Raw genomic sequence first — 14,800 nt, 5'->3', positions numbered from 1 at the left:
TTAAAAATACTTTAAAAATCTTATAAAATGCTAAAAAGTGAAGAAAATACACAACAAATTTAATTATCAGAAACAGTGAATATATTTTTTTTTGCTTATAAGCCTCAAAAAAAAAAGTGTCTTAAGTAACCAAAATTATTATTTGAGGTAAAAAAAAAAAGTAATAGTAGCTAGCATGCATAGAGCACTGACTGTGTCCACTATTATTCTGAGTGCTTTCTCCTAAGTATTAGTCAGGTTTCCATTTTTCACTTGAGGAAACTGAGGCACGAAGAATTGAAGCAACTTGCATAAGATCACACAGCTAATAAACAGCTGAGCCTGGTACTGAATAAAGGGAGTCTGAGTCTAGAAGGCATGCCCTTAACCACTACCTGATACTGTCTTTGAACACAGATTTAGAGTAAATACTAAGAAATCTTCTGAACCTTAGGCTAGTGAGTTAAAAAATATTTTTGTTTTAATCAAAATAACTACTTAGAAAGGAAACGAAATGGCTTATTTCAGTGGGATAAAGGGCACGGGGCAGTGGGGGAGGGAGGGGGAGGGAGAACACCTAAACTTCAACTATAACAAATCAGGAGTTCAGGACAATGTTAGGAAGGACTTAGTGCATTTCTTGTGTGTCTTTGTAATATCTTCTTCCTCGTGGCATGCGGTGGTTTTCCATCTCCAGGTGCAGAGACATGTACAGAACCCCTGCACTCTTACAGAGAGAGTAAGTGCTGAGCAAATCTGTTTGAAACATATGTCTCTTTGAAAGTTTAATGGAGGCTTTTTTCCCATTCTCCTTGTTGCTCTTTAGGAAACAGCCTGCATACTTTCAGGGACGTCGGCCTTACCTTGTTCTCCTAGAAGAGGCAAGCACTCCATGTTCCTAAGGAAAAAACGATCACTTTGATCATACTGCCTGTATGTCAGACTCGCTTCAGGAACAATACACTTATTTTAAAAGTTCGCTCTCACTAAAGAAAACCAAGTGTATGACAGAGTTTGGAGGAAAGTCACCTGTTAGATATCTTTTACAACAATGCTCCTGAAACCTATCAAAAGTGACCCAATTGTATTATCTTGAAATATATGGTCAACCTCAACCAGTAAGCACCTTGTGGCATGTCCTTTAGGTCCACAACCTACCTCAGTAATAATCTATTTTCAGTTACAAGTCAAGACAGTTCCAACTCTTAATGTTCTAATAAACAAACGGTCTAACAATTGGGAGCTAATTGTCACAGTGGGACAGTGTGAAAGGTTTGTAATCATGGCCTTTATTGCCACAATTGATTTTCATATTGTAGCAAAATATAACCTTGGGAATCCCTTAGAATTAAAAAAAAGATCACGTTGTACTCAAATGTAGAGTTTATGTGCTTTAGATAAATTTTGGTGATTTTAGACTTTCTCAGTCTCTTCAAAATGACCAGTCAGCCCCTCCTCGCTATCTGGGATGAAGCCTTAAAGATACTATTTCCAAAGAATAGATGGGCCTTATTCATGAGCAAAGTGCTTTCAATATTTTATAGATTTACACTTTTAGATTTGTATCACAAATCTTTAAAAATCTGTACTTATTTAAAGCCAGAGTACATTTAGAGACAAAAAGTCAACATTAAACTAGAAGTAGACTGGAGAAATAAACATTCTTGTTAAGAGAAAGCTCTTACAAAAGCATGTTAAGAAATCCAAATAACACTTAGAGTATATTACTAATAACAAGTTAAAATAGTACTAAGATTTGGGGAAGTAATTAGCACCCAACATATACCATGGGGCTACCTGGACTGGTTTTCTTTTAAGGAAAATAACAAAGGTTCAGTCTTAGATAATTAAGTATACAGAGGATTCAAAATTCATTTACTTGACATGAACAAAGGTTCAGTAATTGTCTTCCCAATAGCTGAGGAGAATTGGGCAGTGTGGTTTTGACTGGGCCCCTGCACAGAGTGGCGTGCTGTTTGCTTCACTTAACTTCCTTAAAAATTATTAATCTTTGGATGTTAGACTCTACTCTGAGCAGTGCGAACTGCCATCCTCAAAACAACTGGATAATCAGGTAGGAGAAAACTTCTCTCTGAGACACAGCTGCCACGTCACCTGATTTTTCTTAATCATCCCTCCCTAAGAGGGAGAAATGAAAAGAATGTTTCCCTAACAAAATTTCTGGCATGGGCATACTGAAAAGATAATTGGAGGCTTCATATAAATCAGTTTGGCTGAACTTAGTAAACTGAAGCCAAACAAAAATTACCCCCCAAATGGATTAAATTCAGTTAAATAACCAGAGGACCCGTGTGTCTATTTTTGATGTGTGTGTGGGACTGAATACTCTTAGAGCTGACATCAAAGGCATCTGATCAAGCACCTGCTCTACCACATACATGCTAGGGCTCCGAGTGTGATGGGCAAGAGCATACGCTTTGGACAGCAGCAGAGCTGGATTTGAATTCTGGCTGGATCACTTTGTACTTTGAATGAGTTTATCTCTAAACATCAGTTTTCTCATCCCCAAATGACATATAATACTTGTCTCCTACATTTCTTGGGAAAACCAACTGAAATAAGGTAAGGAGACAGAACAGAACTTGGCACACATAATGCAATGGCAGTTGTTTGCAACAATAAAAATTATTATCATTAACCTTGTGCAAGAGACTAATCAGAATAAAATGCTAATATAATGGGGCCATCTAGAAGTAGAGTGTCGTAGCATAAAGAACTTGGGATTTATATTCAGAAAATTAAAGACAGAATCCCAGCTCTGCTGCTAGGTAACTGTGGGACTTGGAGCAAATTACATAGGTTCTCTCACGGGCAGTTTCTCCATATAAATAATGGGGATAATAGTTGCCTTTAACACAGAATAAAGGAGGTAATGTCAGTTTGAAAGTGCCTAATATTGTGGCTTAGCATTTAGTAAGTACTTAACAAACATTAGCAGGAGCTCAATCTTTCTGTAGAGCTCCAATTACAAGATTCTCTTTCAGGAGTAAGGTAAGACACATAAAACTGGGTCAGCAGCAAGTTTGGGATCTGTAACGGGCATGAATTTGGCAAAAACTGGTCTCTTAGATGTCAATATTACAACTGATTTTTGAAAGGCAAGAAAGTACTTTCTTCTTAATGCAAGCTCACCATTCCCTGTAAATCTGATATACTACCCTTATAGTGTGAAAATCTGTTGTAACACAACCATTTGATATTTGTGTCCACATCGTATGACAGAAAGAAAATCTTAAGCATATAAATAAGGTTACCATGGAATAATTGATAATTGGATATGTTTAAATGTTATAAAATTCCCATAAATAAAGCATTTGTGTATGCTGTGTCAGACTAGGAGCAGTTTTTACGGACAGATGTCTTCTATGCATACCCTTAATTTATAGTGAATATAAAGAAATAAGTTCAGCTGGAATTCTTTCAATGATGTTTTAAGCATCATAAGAAGTCCAAAAAAGTTAGATAAAATATGCACACAATTCCCTTTGCAAGGATTTCAGTATTTAGGAGCTGACGTATGATTTGTGAATGCGATATCACAAAGAACGGAAGGAGGAATAGATCGGCTTGAAGTGTGAGGACTTTTCAGTAGCTAAATAGCTTTCTCTCCTGGTGAAACAGACTTAAAATATTAGCAGAGGGGGTATGAGTTAATCATGAAACAAGTAATAGTTCTGCCATGAAAAACTTAATTGACCTAGGACCAAGTAAAATAAGATATTTTCCTTGAATCAAAATCTCACATGTATAGTATAAAAAATAAATAAATAAAATAAAATTCAAAAAAAAATCTCACATGTATAATTCTTCGCCCTATTCAGAGTCGAGGAAAACAGAGACTGGACTTTTACCATTAAATCAGATGAGACTATGTCAAAGGCACAAGGAAGGGAGAATTTAGGATAGAACCTGAGTTGAGTTATCTTGTTCTTCATTCAGCTACGGTTTTGATGTTTATGATCTGAGCCAAGATTCAGCCTTCATTATAGATGCCGCCACAGAGCCTGTTAATCCGGGCAAAACGTAATTTGCAAGCTAGTTGTCTCAATAAAGTTCATAGGCTCTTCACTATCCCTTTCTGACTCTTCATTCTTACAACACCCAAGTGAAACAAAGCCGTGTCAGAGGTTAATTAGATGCTACCTGAGGACCTGCAAGAGCAAAACCCCTCAAGAGAGACAGTTACTCGTGCAGAAGAGGGAGGCACCTAGTCTATGAAGGCAACACTGGGTCTTCAAGTCCATTTGCTTATAATTTATCTGGGGAGATAGGATGAAAACGCAGAATAATTGGTGCTATGAAAAGTGCCAGATACCTAAATGATCTTTAATTAATACTCACTAATGAATAAAAAAACCCGATGTGAGTGAACGAATAAGTGAAAGTACTAATAAGGCAATATATAATAAATGACAAATGTCAGAGGAATAGGCCATGCCAGGGGACTAGAAAGAAAAAGGAAGACATTACTGAAAAAGTAGAATTTGTCTAAGATTTTAAGGACAGGTTTTATATGTATATTCATATTTATAGTCACATTTATTTTTACTATATTAACCAGCTTTTATCGGCAATAAGAGATTTATCCCAAGTGGTAACGTTTACAAAGAATTCATTTACCAAGGTAAAGGAAAAAAAAAACTTTAATTGTAAAATAGTAATATCCTTAGATAGTTAATGGTTGATTCTGGATAAATGCCCTCAAAGTTAAGGTAAGAATTATGCTTCTGATACTTTCATCTACTGCCAAATATGAATGATAATATTTATTTTCCATTGTCACTGAGGCACTGACATAACTAATGTTATTTTAAAGTATCTGCTGATTACAAAATGCAAAACAGTGATAATAACTCTTCATATGACCCTTCACAAATTCATTAAACTCTAAAGAAGTTTCTCTGCTAGAAAAACTAACACTGCTTCAATTACCTTTCAAGAGATCTCTGCTATTTGCAATTCTCTTACGGCACTGCTGCTGCTATTATATACGTTTGCTATGAGCTGTGTACTAAAAACTGTCAAAGCCTAATTTGTTATCATTTTCAAGCCTGTAGAATCTGCTAATGATTTTTTGCTGTTGACTAGTTTGATGGTTCCTATATTGAGAAATGAGAGTGATCTCTTCCTCCATTTCCATCACCATCTACCTCCATGCATATTTTAAATACCGGTGGGACTTCTGAATATATTTTAAGTGTCTGGGTAATGATAAAGAACAATTTGCAAGGCAAATGCATTTATCAGCCTGATCTCTTGACCTGAGGTTTTGAAGACGTTTGTTGAGAACTTTGGTATAGACATTGGCCTTTGGATCTCTACTGTCTTCAAAATTCTAGTTGTGTTATTTTTGTTGGCTTGGGAAAAGTAGCAACTTAAAAGATTTATAAGATAAATATGAAAAATATCAGAAATGGAGATAATGCTAGCGTGAAAATAATTCATTCAACAACAGAATTAGTAACAGTGAGCAAAATAATTCTAACCATTAATAGCCAATGAAGTAGCAAAAGCTTAAGTTTTTGTCCTTTCCTAGCCAGAAAATAGGAATCCTAATCAAAAGTTTGGGATTATAGAGGAAGATCTTTGCTCTGATTTGTTACATTAAGCTTTGCTAAACACTATATTGTACTTTAATTCTGGATATTGCAAAAAGTGACATTAAGTAACTGTGTTCTAGAGGAAGAGAAATATATACTGTGCCCCGTTAGTAAAACTGTTTTTAAATTCTAATAGTATTTCAAGGTTATTATCTATTTCAGATCAACAGTGGGGGTCAGAGTTCACAGCAGCCAGAATTTACAAACCTCCAATGGGTTTTGATTGACAGCAATCAGCATCTCTTCAGCATCACTGAGGGAACAAAGTACAGGTCAAGACAGCGGGCGATTTCATCTGTCATTTTTAATTATCTAAATGATATTCACAGACAAAACCTTTCCCATCCATCAGGGCATCACATTACCATAGACAATGTTTGTTTAAAGAAGAGGCCATAAAATCAAACAATTATGAATGCAGACCAGCCTTGCTATTGACTGCATAAATAATCAAGCAAGAGTTCCAAAACTCTCTGCTAATGAATTGGTAGATTGCTGGCAGGAAGTGGCAAGTAATAATATAGACAACAGTCTAATGTTCTTATTGACTTTTACTGAAGCTTGACTACAGTCGCAAAGATTCAAAAATGACGTCAAGTGAGGTTTCCATAGGAGCGGTATTGATAGCAGTACACAGCTAAAATACAAATAGTTAACTCTTGACATGATGGTAGGACCAGAGATCCCCCGAGAGTGCTGAAATGCTAGCAGTGTAATACACCATGAACTGGGCCAACAACTGCGGGGGCCCTGACAGCATTACCACACAGGCAAGGGGCCCTTCTTTTGCCATTTGTAACACAGGAATCTTTAATAATTTAGCGGCAACCCTGAAAATTAACAATATTTCAGTTTGTTGCATGAGTAAAGTTTTCTAACCCCCCTCTTTTTTTTTTTTTTGGAACAGTGAAGGAAGAGTATATACCTACAATACACGTAACTGGTAGCAGCTAGCTGAAGTGGAAAGACCTGGAAGCATTGGGTCTCAGAGATGGCACAAACAGTCCAACAGAACTTGCAAGATGTGATGCATAGTTGTGGACAATGTCTATCCTCTGGCTAATGTATGCCATCCACAGAAGTGCAAATTAGTGGCATCTGCTTTTGTAGCATATCCTTATTCCTTTATTCGACTACGTTCATAAGGAGCCTCTCCCTCCTCTTTTTTTTTTTTTTTTAACTATCAGCAAATAGGGTGACCCCAGCCTAACAGATATCATTTTGATGTCTTAAGGAAAATCATCAATGAATAACGCCCACATGAAGTAAAACATCTTGATCCAGGCACACCTTATTAATAAGCTGCTAATTGACAGACGTTACCCATTACTTTTCCACTCATCACTTAATACATACAAAATGCTGTCATATTATTTAGCACAAAATAATTTTTAAAATAAACATATTTACCTTGAAAAATATATCCTAGAGAAAGGAAAATTTCTCATTGATATCAAAAAGGAGGATTTAAGGGGGAAGGAGTTTACACCTAAGAGTTCACCCCAGCAAATATATTTCCTGCAGACGCTCAGCAAAGCGCTATCCACAGTCATGGCCATGAGACTGATAGGCTCGTTCTCTGCTATTAACTTCCAGGTGCCAAGTTCACATTTTATGAATAGAGAAGACATGAAGTAGGAGAGGAAGGGAAAACATGGAGTGGAAGAAGGCAAAACTCAATTGGCAGAAGACCAGAAGTGAGGTGGAAAACAGGACAACATGAACGGTAAAAGGTAAAATCTGTCTTTGTTTTAGTAGACACTATGTAAACTACACACCATGACACAGTTTCACCTGTCAGCTTCTAGGGGCTTTCCAGGCTACCAGACCCTTTGGAAACATGGACATAGTCATCAAAGAATACAAAAGAATGCCCCACTATTTAAAAAATGATACTAATACAGATCTTATGCTGATAAATTCCTAGTTCAGTTCTGAGATTCAGTACTTCTTAAACTATTATTGCATTATGTTTCTTATATTAAAATTTATATGTTTAAAAAAAAGGATAGTCACCAGCATCAGGGAGACCTAGTGCAGGTCCTATCTTCATCATTTACTAACTAAGTGTCCTTGAGCCTTTTTTCTCTTATCTATAAAATGGGAAAGCTAACAGCTATTTCACTGGGAGGTTGTGAATGCTAAATACTCCGTTATACAGCATCTAACAAATGCTCAGTAAATATTAATTCCTTCCTCTCTCCTCTAGTTTATATTTGTTTAATATATGCATGTTACAATCCACAGGTAATTCTCAGAGCAGGAAAAATGAGCTGTTTTTTTACTTCTGTACAAAGTAGACCATGACAAAAGGGATGATCACCCACATGTCCTTGAACTACTTAAAATAATCCCCCTACTAGTCAAACTAACTTTCCAATAAATATACGATATCATAAGACCTTTCGTCATTTTAACTTGTTTTCTGGGGAATTCCCTGGCGGTCCAGTGGTCAGGACGCCTTACTCTCACTGCCAAGGGCCTGGGTTTAATCCCTGGTTGGGGAACTAAGATCTCACAGGCCACGCAGCCGAAAAGAAAATAAAATTAAAAATAAATAAATAAATAACTTGTTTCCTTTAAATTGAAAATGTCAACCTTAATCTGAAAATAAAGCTCTAGAAACGTTTCAGTTGGCTGATTTATTAGGAACTATTTTTATTCAATAAAGGGACCATCGTTATCAATACAACTGTTCTCTTATTCATCTGGAATTCAATTCGTCACTTTTAAATTGTGGTATGTTTGGGATAAAGTATATCTGGGAGTTTGATCCAAAACCTTCTGCTGTCATCAATGCACCCAAGGGTGAACACTTCTCTGAAGTTCCGGAAGAGCCAAGAAAAATAACATGGCATCCCATAGGAGTAACCGCAAGGTTATTACCATTGGCCTCATTTTGTGCTTTTTTAATATCTGACCATAAAAATGTCAACCCATTGTCTTCTCATCCCTGAAAAGAAAAGATCACCTCTCTTTCTGTCTCTTTCTCTCTCTACCTCTCTCCTGTCTCAATCAAAAATTAAAAGAGCCGGGCTTCCCTGGTGCCGCAGTGGTTGAGAGTCCGCCTGCCGATGCAGGGGACACGGGTTCGTGTCCCGGTCCGGGAAGATCCCACATGCCGCGGAGCGGCTGGGCCCGTGAGCCATGGCCGCTGAGCCTGCGCGTCCGGAGCCTGTGCTCCGCAATGCGAGAGGCCACAACAGTGAGAGGCCCGCATACCGCAAAAAAAAAAAAAAAAAAAATTAGAAGAGCCTTTGAGATAGAATGAACCTGAATGAAAATTAAATTTAATAATGTTGGTAGTGAATTAAGACATGGACCAAAGATCATGGACTTGTTTTCTCTCTGCTTAAATACCTACACTTGTCTCTTAACGTTTGATTATTTGTTTTGGTATTACGATGTTTCGGACATCTATGCCTTAGTTTACCCCTTATTGTTACCTTCATGACCATTACATAGTTCAAAGGGATACATAATATAAATGGTAGGGACCTCTGAAGAACAAAATCTACAAATGATCCAATGCACACATTTGTAAAAGAAAGTACAGGATATATATACAGTGTGTCTTTTCAGGTTACTTTAAAGAACAGAACCACAGTTTTTAATTAAATTGCAAAAGGGGGAGATGCAATTATTTTAATTTCAAAAGAGTTCAGGAATGAAATGCAGTGACAAAATAAGAAAAAAAAACAGGTGTCACCCTTCTATTCTTGGTGTAAGTATAGATTCTAGATCCTAAAAATGCAATGTAACATACAAACTCAGATGCATACTTTTCCCCACATTTTAACATAACCACATAAAATTCTGAAATTCTAGGTATATTCCAGGCAAAGATTAAAGAGAAGGCAAATGTATTTAGAGGGGAACATCTGTCGTCTATGTACTTGGTGCAGAACACCCTACAAATTGGCTCTTAGACCTGCCCTCGTCTCTCTACAGAGGCAGCCACAGCTGGACCAGATCTATAATGTAATAGGGGGATGAGGTGTCTTTGGATAATGGCCAGCATCTTAATTCCTGTTGAAAGAAATATTGCTGATAGAAATATTGACTGCTAAATTATTCTGAAACAAGAATGCGTTCTTTTCTGTATCACTCTAACCTGTGATACAGTAAGCTGTAGTCTCCTACATTTTTTCTCAGATTGCTGTCTGCAGGGAGGTGGCACTCTTTCTACCCTATTACTGCCAGGAATCTTGTTTGCATCTGTGTCTGCATGGCAAAAGACAAGGAGAACTAGGTACCAAAAGTCCTGAAAGGAAGCGTGAGCTTTTCTGCCATAAAACACAATCGCACCTAATTAAAAATACTCCAAGTATAACAACTGTTCATCTTTATTACAGAGTGACTATATTCTGAATGGATGAATCCCTTTCTACCTCTCTTAGGTCAATCCTATCCATCTCTAATTTCCTCAATCCAGACTCTGAGAACACTGCTTTATTTCTCTTTTTTAACATGAGGCAGTCTAGATGACATCTCAAGAACAAAATTCTTTCCATGCAACAACATTCGGCTGACAGATGACTATATGATACACTTCAAACAGTACAATATGTCACTATCAGAACACGACTGCTGGGAAGTGTATATTCAATATTACATTGAATATTTAATGTTCAAGTCAAAACATAATGGAATTACACCAGCACTTAGTATGAACACACATAAAGAGAGGAAACAGGCTTCCCTGGTGGCGCAGTGGTTGAGAGTCCGCCTGCCCATGCAGGGGACACGGGTTCGTGCCCCGGTCCGGGAAGATGCCACATGCCGCGGAGCGGCTAGGCCCGTGAGCCATGGCCGCTGAGCCTGCGTGTCCGGAGCCTGTGCTCCGCCACGGGAGAGGCCACAACAGTGAGAAAGAGAGGAAACAACACGCCTCACTAAAAAATTATGTGTTTGGGTTATGAAAAAGAGAAAAATTGTTATATTTTATAAGCAAGAGCCAGCTAATCATGTCTTAGCTCTAAAATTAAATGCAAAACAAATATAAAGCTTGTTTTTTCCTAGGATGAAGCATAATAAAGATAAAGTTAACTTCTCTGCTTCCTCTTAATGTCACACTAAAATTTATTCCGTAAAATTAAGATTGTGGCAGCCCCTGCTAAAATCACTCCAGCCCTACTTGATACAAGGGCTGCAGCAGTGCCACTCTGTAAATGACAAGATGAAGGAAAGAATCAACCTGAGGCGTCCAATTCTTTCACTTTTCAGGTTGAACGTAACACTTAATATGAAGTTCCTTTTCTAATAACGTACAGATTTTGAGGGTGACCAGGAAGGCCAGGGAATTATCCTGATTGCATTCTTATGGCAGGTTCTACTTGCCCTGTGGTAAAGCTGGTTTCGAAGGGTTCTTGAGAGAAGTGACTTTGTCATTATTAAAAGTATATATAATTTCTAAAATGAAGTACCCATAGTAGAATATTTTGTGACATTTGTTCCCAATGACTAACATTTTTATATCCCAAATGAATTAATAATGATGCCTCACTTGTTTTAAGGTGTTATCATTATTTACCTCTTTATACAGCGTTGCCAAGAGTATGTTCTATACCTTGCACAACACCAAGACATCGGCCCTTTTAAGGACAGGATACTCTGCAGTGCCTTTTGCAGAATCGTCCCTTAAGGGTCTGCTGCATAAGCAGGGGTGATGCACCCCATAAAGGAGAGATGGGGGACGAAGTGTTATAATAACGATGGCGATGAGAACGGTAATAAAGGTATCAGATTTGAAGCCCTTACTATTTGCTAGGCATTGCACAAAGGGCTTGTCATGGATTAGATTATTTAATTCTCACAGCAGTCCTGTGAAATAGATACGATGAAAATCTGTCTTAAAACGTGAGATCCCCTTCTCTTAACTACTGCATAGAGCACAATCTCCCTATCAGGTTGTCTGGGTTCAAATTTCAGCTCTATCATTTGCTATTTCTATGAGCTACTTAACCTTTATACACTTCAGTTTCCCAGTCTGTAGAGCAGAATAAGATGATTTTTTTCTGAAACATCTCCCAGCTCTGCCTCCATTGCAATCTCACCATCACCTCGCAGTTCAAGTTCGTCACCTTCGCCTGAGACTATCCCAACTGCTGCCGGTTGTTCCCCCTGCCGGCAGGTTCTCTTTCCTCCCCTATTCACTCCCAGGGAGGTCCCAACTATACCTTCAGATTCAATTTTTTCACGGTTCCCCACTGCCTTCGGGGTAAAGTCCAACCCCTAAGCACTGGCATTTGATTTCAACCTGACAGTCTATCTAGACTTGTCTCTTGACCCTCTTTTTACCCACCATGCTGAAATCACTATGTGAATATCCCTCTCCCTTATACCGTATGTTCCTTGAAGGAGGGAGGGGTCTTACTCATTAATATCCCCAGAGTCCAGCTCTGGACTAGCACAAAACAAGCACTCAAGAAATGGTTTTTCGAAAATATACATGTGCCCCGGTGTTCACTGCAGCACTATTTACAATAGTGAACAGTATAAATAGAGTAATAGTAAATAGAGCCAGGACATGGAAGCGACTAAATGTCCGTCAACAGAGGAATGGGTGAAGAAGATGTGACACGTATACAGTGGAATAGTACTCAGCCGTAAAGAGGATGAAATAATGCCATTTGCAGCAACATGAAAGGACCTAGAGATTGTCATGCTGAGTGAAGTCAGACAGAGAAAGACAAATACTATACGACATTGCTTACAGGTGGAATCTAAAAAAAAGGGTACAAATGAACTTATCTACAAAACAGAAATAGAGTTACAGCTGTAGAAGACAAACTTATGGTTACCAACGGGGAAGGAGGGGATAAATTGGGAGATTGGGATTGACACATACACACTACTATATATAAAATAGATAACTAATAAGGACCCACTGTATAGCACAGGGAACTCTACTCAGTACTCTCTAATGGCCTATGTGGGAAAAGAATCTAAAAAAGAGTGATATATGTATAACTGATTCACTTTGCTGTACACCTGAAACTAACATAACATTGTAAATCAACTATACTCCAATAAAATAAAAAAAAATAAAAAAATAAAGACTAGAATTCCAACATTAACTTTTCTATAGTCCCCAGGCTCTATCCCCACAGAACCACTTCTTACATCTTTGAAAAGCCCCAAACATCTGGTCACGCCATTCTCTCCACCTGGGGTGTCTTTCTATCCTTTTCTCCTTGGTAGAACCACACTTACCCACCAAGCCCTGCTCAAGGATCACACTGCCTGTTGGCACCTTCTCTGATTCTCAGTGCAGAACTCAAGACTTCTCCCCATGGTTTCCTTTGCTCTGAATTTTCCATGACTTTATTTCTTAGCTTTATTTCTTAGTATTTGCTTCCCTAGCCTGACTGGAGAAGTTCACAAGAACAAGGGCATTCATTATTTCTTGGCATTTGCAGCATCTAATTGCAGGGTCTAGTACTCAGTAAATAATTACATAAATGCCCATGCAATGGATTACCATGCAAATGAGTGGTGAACAAACAATCATTTCACTGAGAGGCACTTGTGATGTGGAACCTATCACCACACCGACCCTTCACTCTGGGGACTGTGGGGGACCACTTGGCACTGCCCCTTCCCATAGCTCTTCCCCCCTTGCCCTGCCCTCTCTGTAGGACTTAGGGGCAAGTGCAGGCAGCCCCTAGGCAATTAAACTTCTGCATCTGGATGCCTGAGCTGAACTTGTCCGGTTGGCCTCCTGAGATACATAGTATGTGCGATATGCTGGGGGAATCTCCCCACCGTTACCAATCATTTAGGTCAGAAAAATGGATAATCCAATACTGTGGCTGGACAGCAGCACAGAGGCTCTCCCTGGGTAAACTCCAGGCCTCTGAATTTTGCCAGCATTAGAGGTAGAGTTGGAGGAGAGACTATATTTTTTCTTTACTTGGGGCAAGTACTACCCTAAACACCCAACCCCAAATACCGGGCTGCCTTCATGGAAGCTGGGACAGCCATTCCTCTCAGGGACAGGATATTCTAGGGCATACAACCCTGAGACAGCTAGAAAATTACCATTATTCATCTGATGTTGCAATAGACCAAACTCTGGGTAGGAAAGGTGTATAAATACGTGTGAAACTTTGCATTACATCAAAGTAAAAATTCTGAAGCCAAGGCCCCTTTCCTAGCTTGAGAGGCAAGTCATTTGAGGTCCAGGTTCCTTGTTGGTTTCTTCTCCTCAACATAAATGCTTCCAAGCTAAGATCAAGGGGCCAGACGAAATCAACCCTGGCAGCACATTAGATCAACAGGAATACCACACATGTGACCACAGCCAGGACCGACAAAACTCATTTAAGAATGACCTAGAATGCCATTAATGCTAAGAGCGCGTACTTTCTTCACAGATCATCTAGTTGCAAAAGAGAAGTTGGAATACATCGTCATGAACAGTATGTGACAATACCCACGTGATTCCCATTAATGTCCGTCACTGTTAATGTATTGTCTTGCGAAGTCTGTGAACTTCTACAATCATGTTTAAAGCTTAGTAAATGGTTTTACAACTCAGCTGGAAAGTTATTATAATAAACAATACAATTTAACAAACGTCTCCAACACTGTTGATAAACAGGCTTCCAAAACAGAGAAAAGTAAAAAGGAACAAATCGTTCTTTTTTCTTATACCTAACCAGTTATCCACCAGGAATTGATGATTTCAATAAAGATAGAAGGTTACATAAACAAATGTTTGGAATTGAAAGTAGATACAGAAATTGGTCCCCAGTGCAAACGTGCCCATTTGTCATTCTTGTTCAAGATACTACCTTGAGATAATAAGAAGAGATAAACCTGCTTTTCTCTCTTTTTACGAAGGGTTCCGAGGAATGAAAGAGATGAAAACGTGAATTGTTTATGTTCAGTCACTCAGCTTCCTATTGGGGTAATTATGCTGAGATAAGAAACGTGCTTATTGAAAGGCATATATTCAATTTTGTATGGACTGAGCCTCTCTTTTTTTCACCTAAAACAGGAAAAGGTTGTTTACTGTCACTATTAGATTAACCAAATGTCTATGGTAGAATATGTACGTCAAGAGTTTACTTACCATGCACTGATTTAAATCATTGTCCAAAATCATTTGGTCCTACTTTTCCTTGAGCACTATTATGCTGGCCAGAGAAAAAGCACCATCATATATGTGTTCACTGTGCACACACACTTATCTG

Source organism: Delphinapterus leucas, chromosome 2 (genome assembly GCF_059928025.1).
Source record: "Delphinapterus leucas isolate spDelLeu-1000000601 "Yukka" chromosome 2, BTC_Dleu_Yukka2, whole genome shotgun sequence".
Taxonomy (NCBI): Eukaryota; Metazoa; Chordata; class Mammalia; order Artiodactyla; family Monodontidae; genus Delphinapterus; species Delphinapterus leucas.
The sequence above is the reverse complement of the archived record's forward strand: the minus strand, read 5'-3'. Positions refer to the sequence as shown.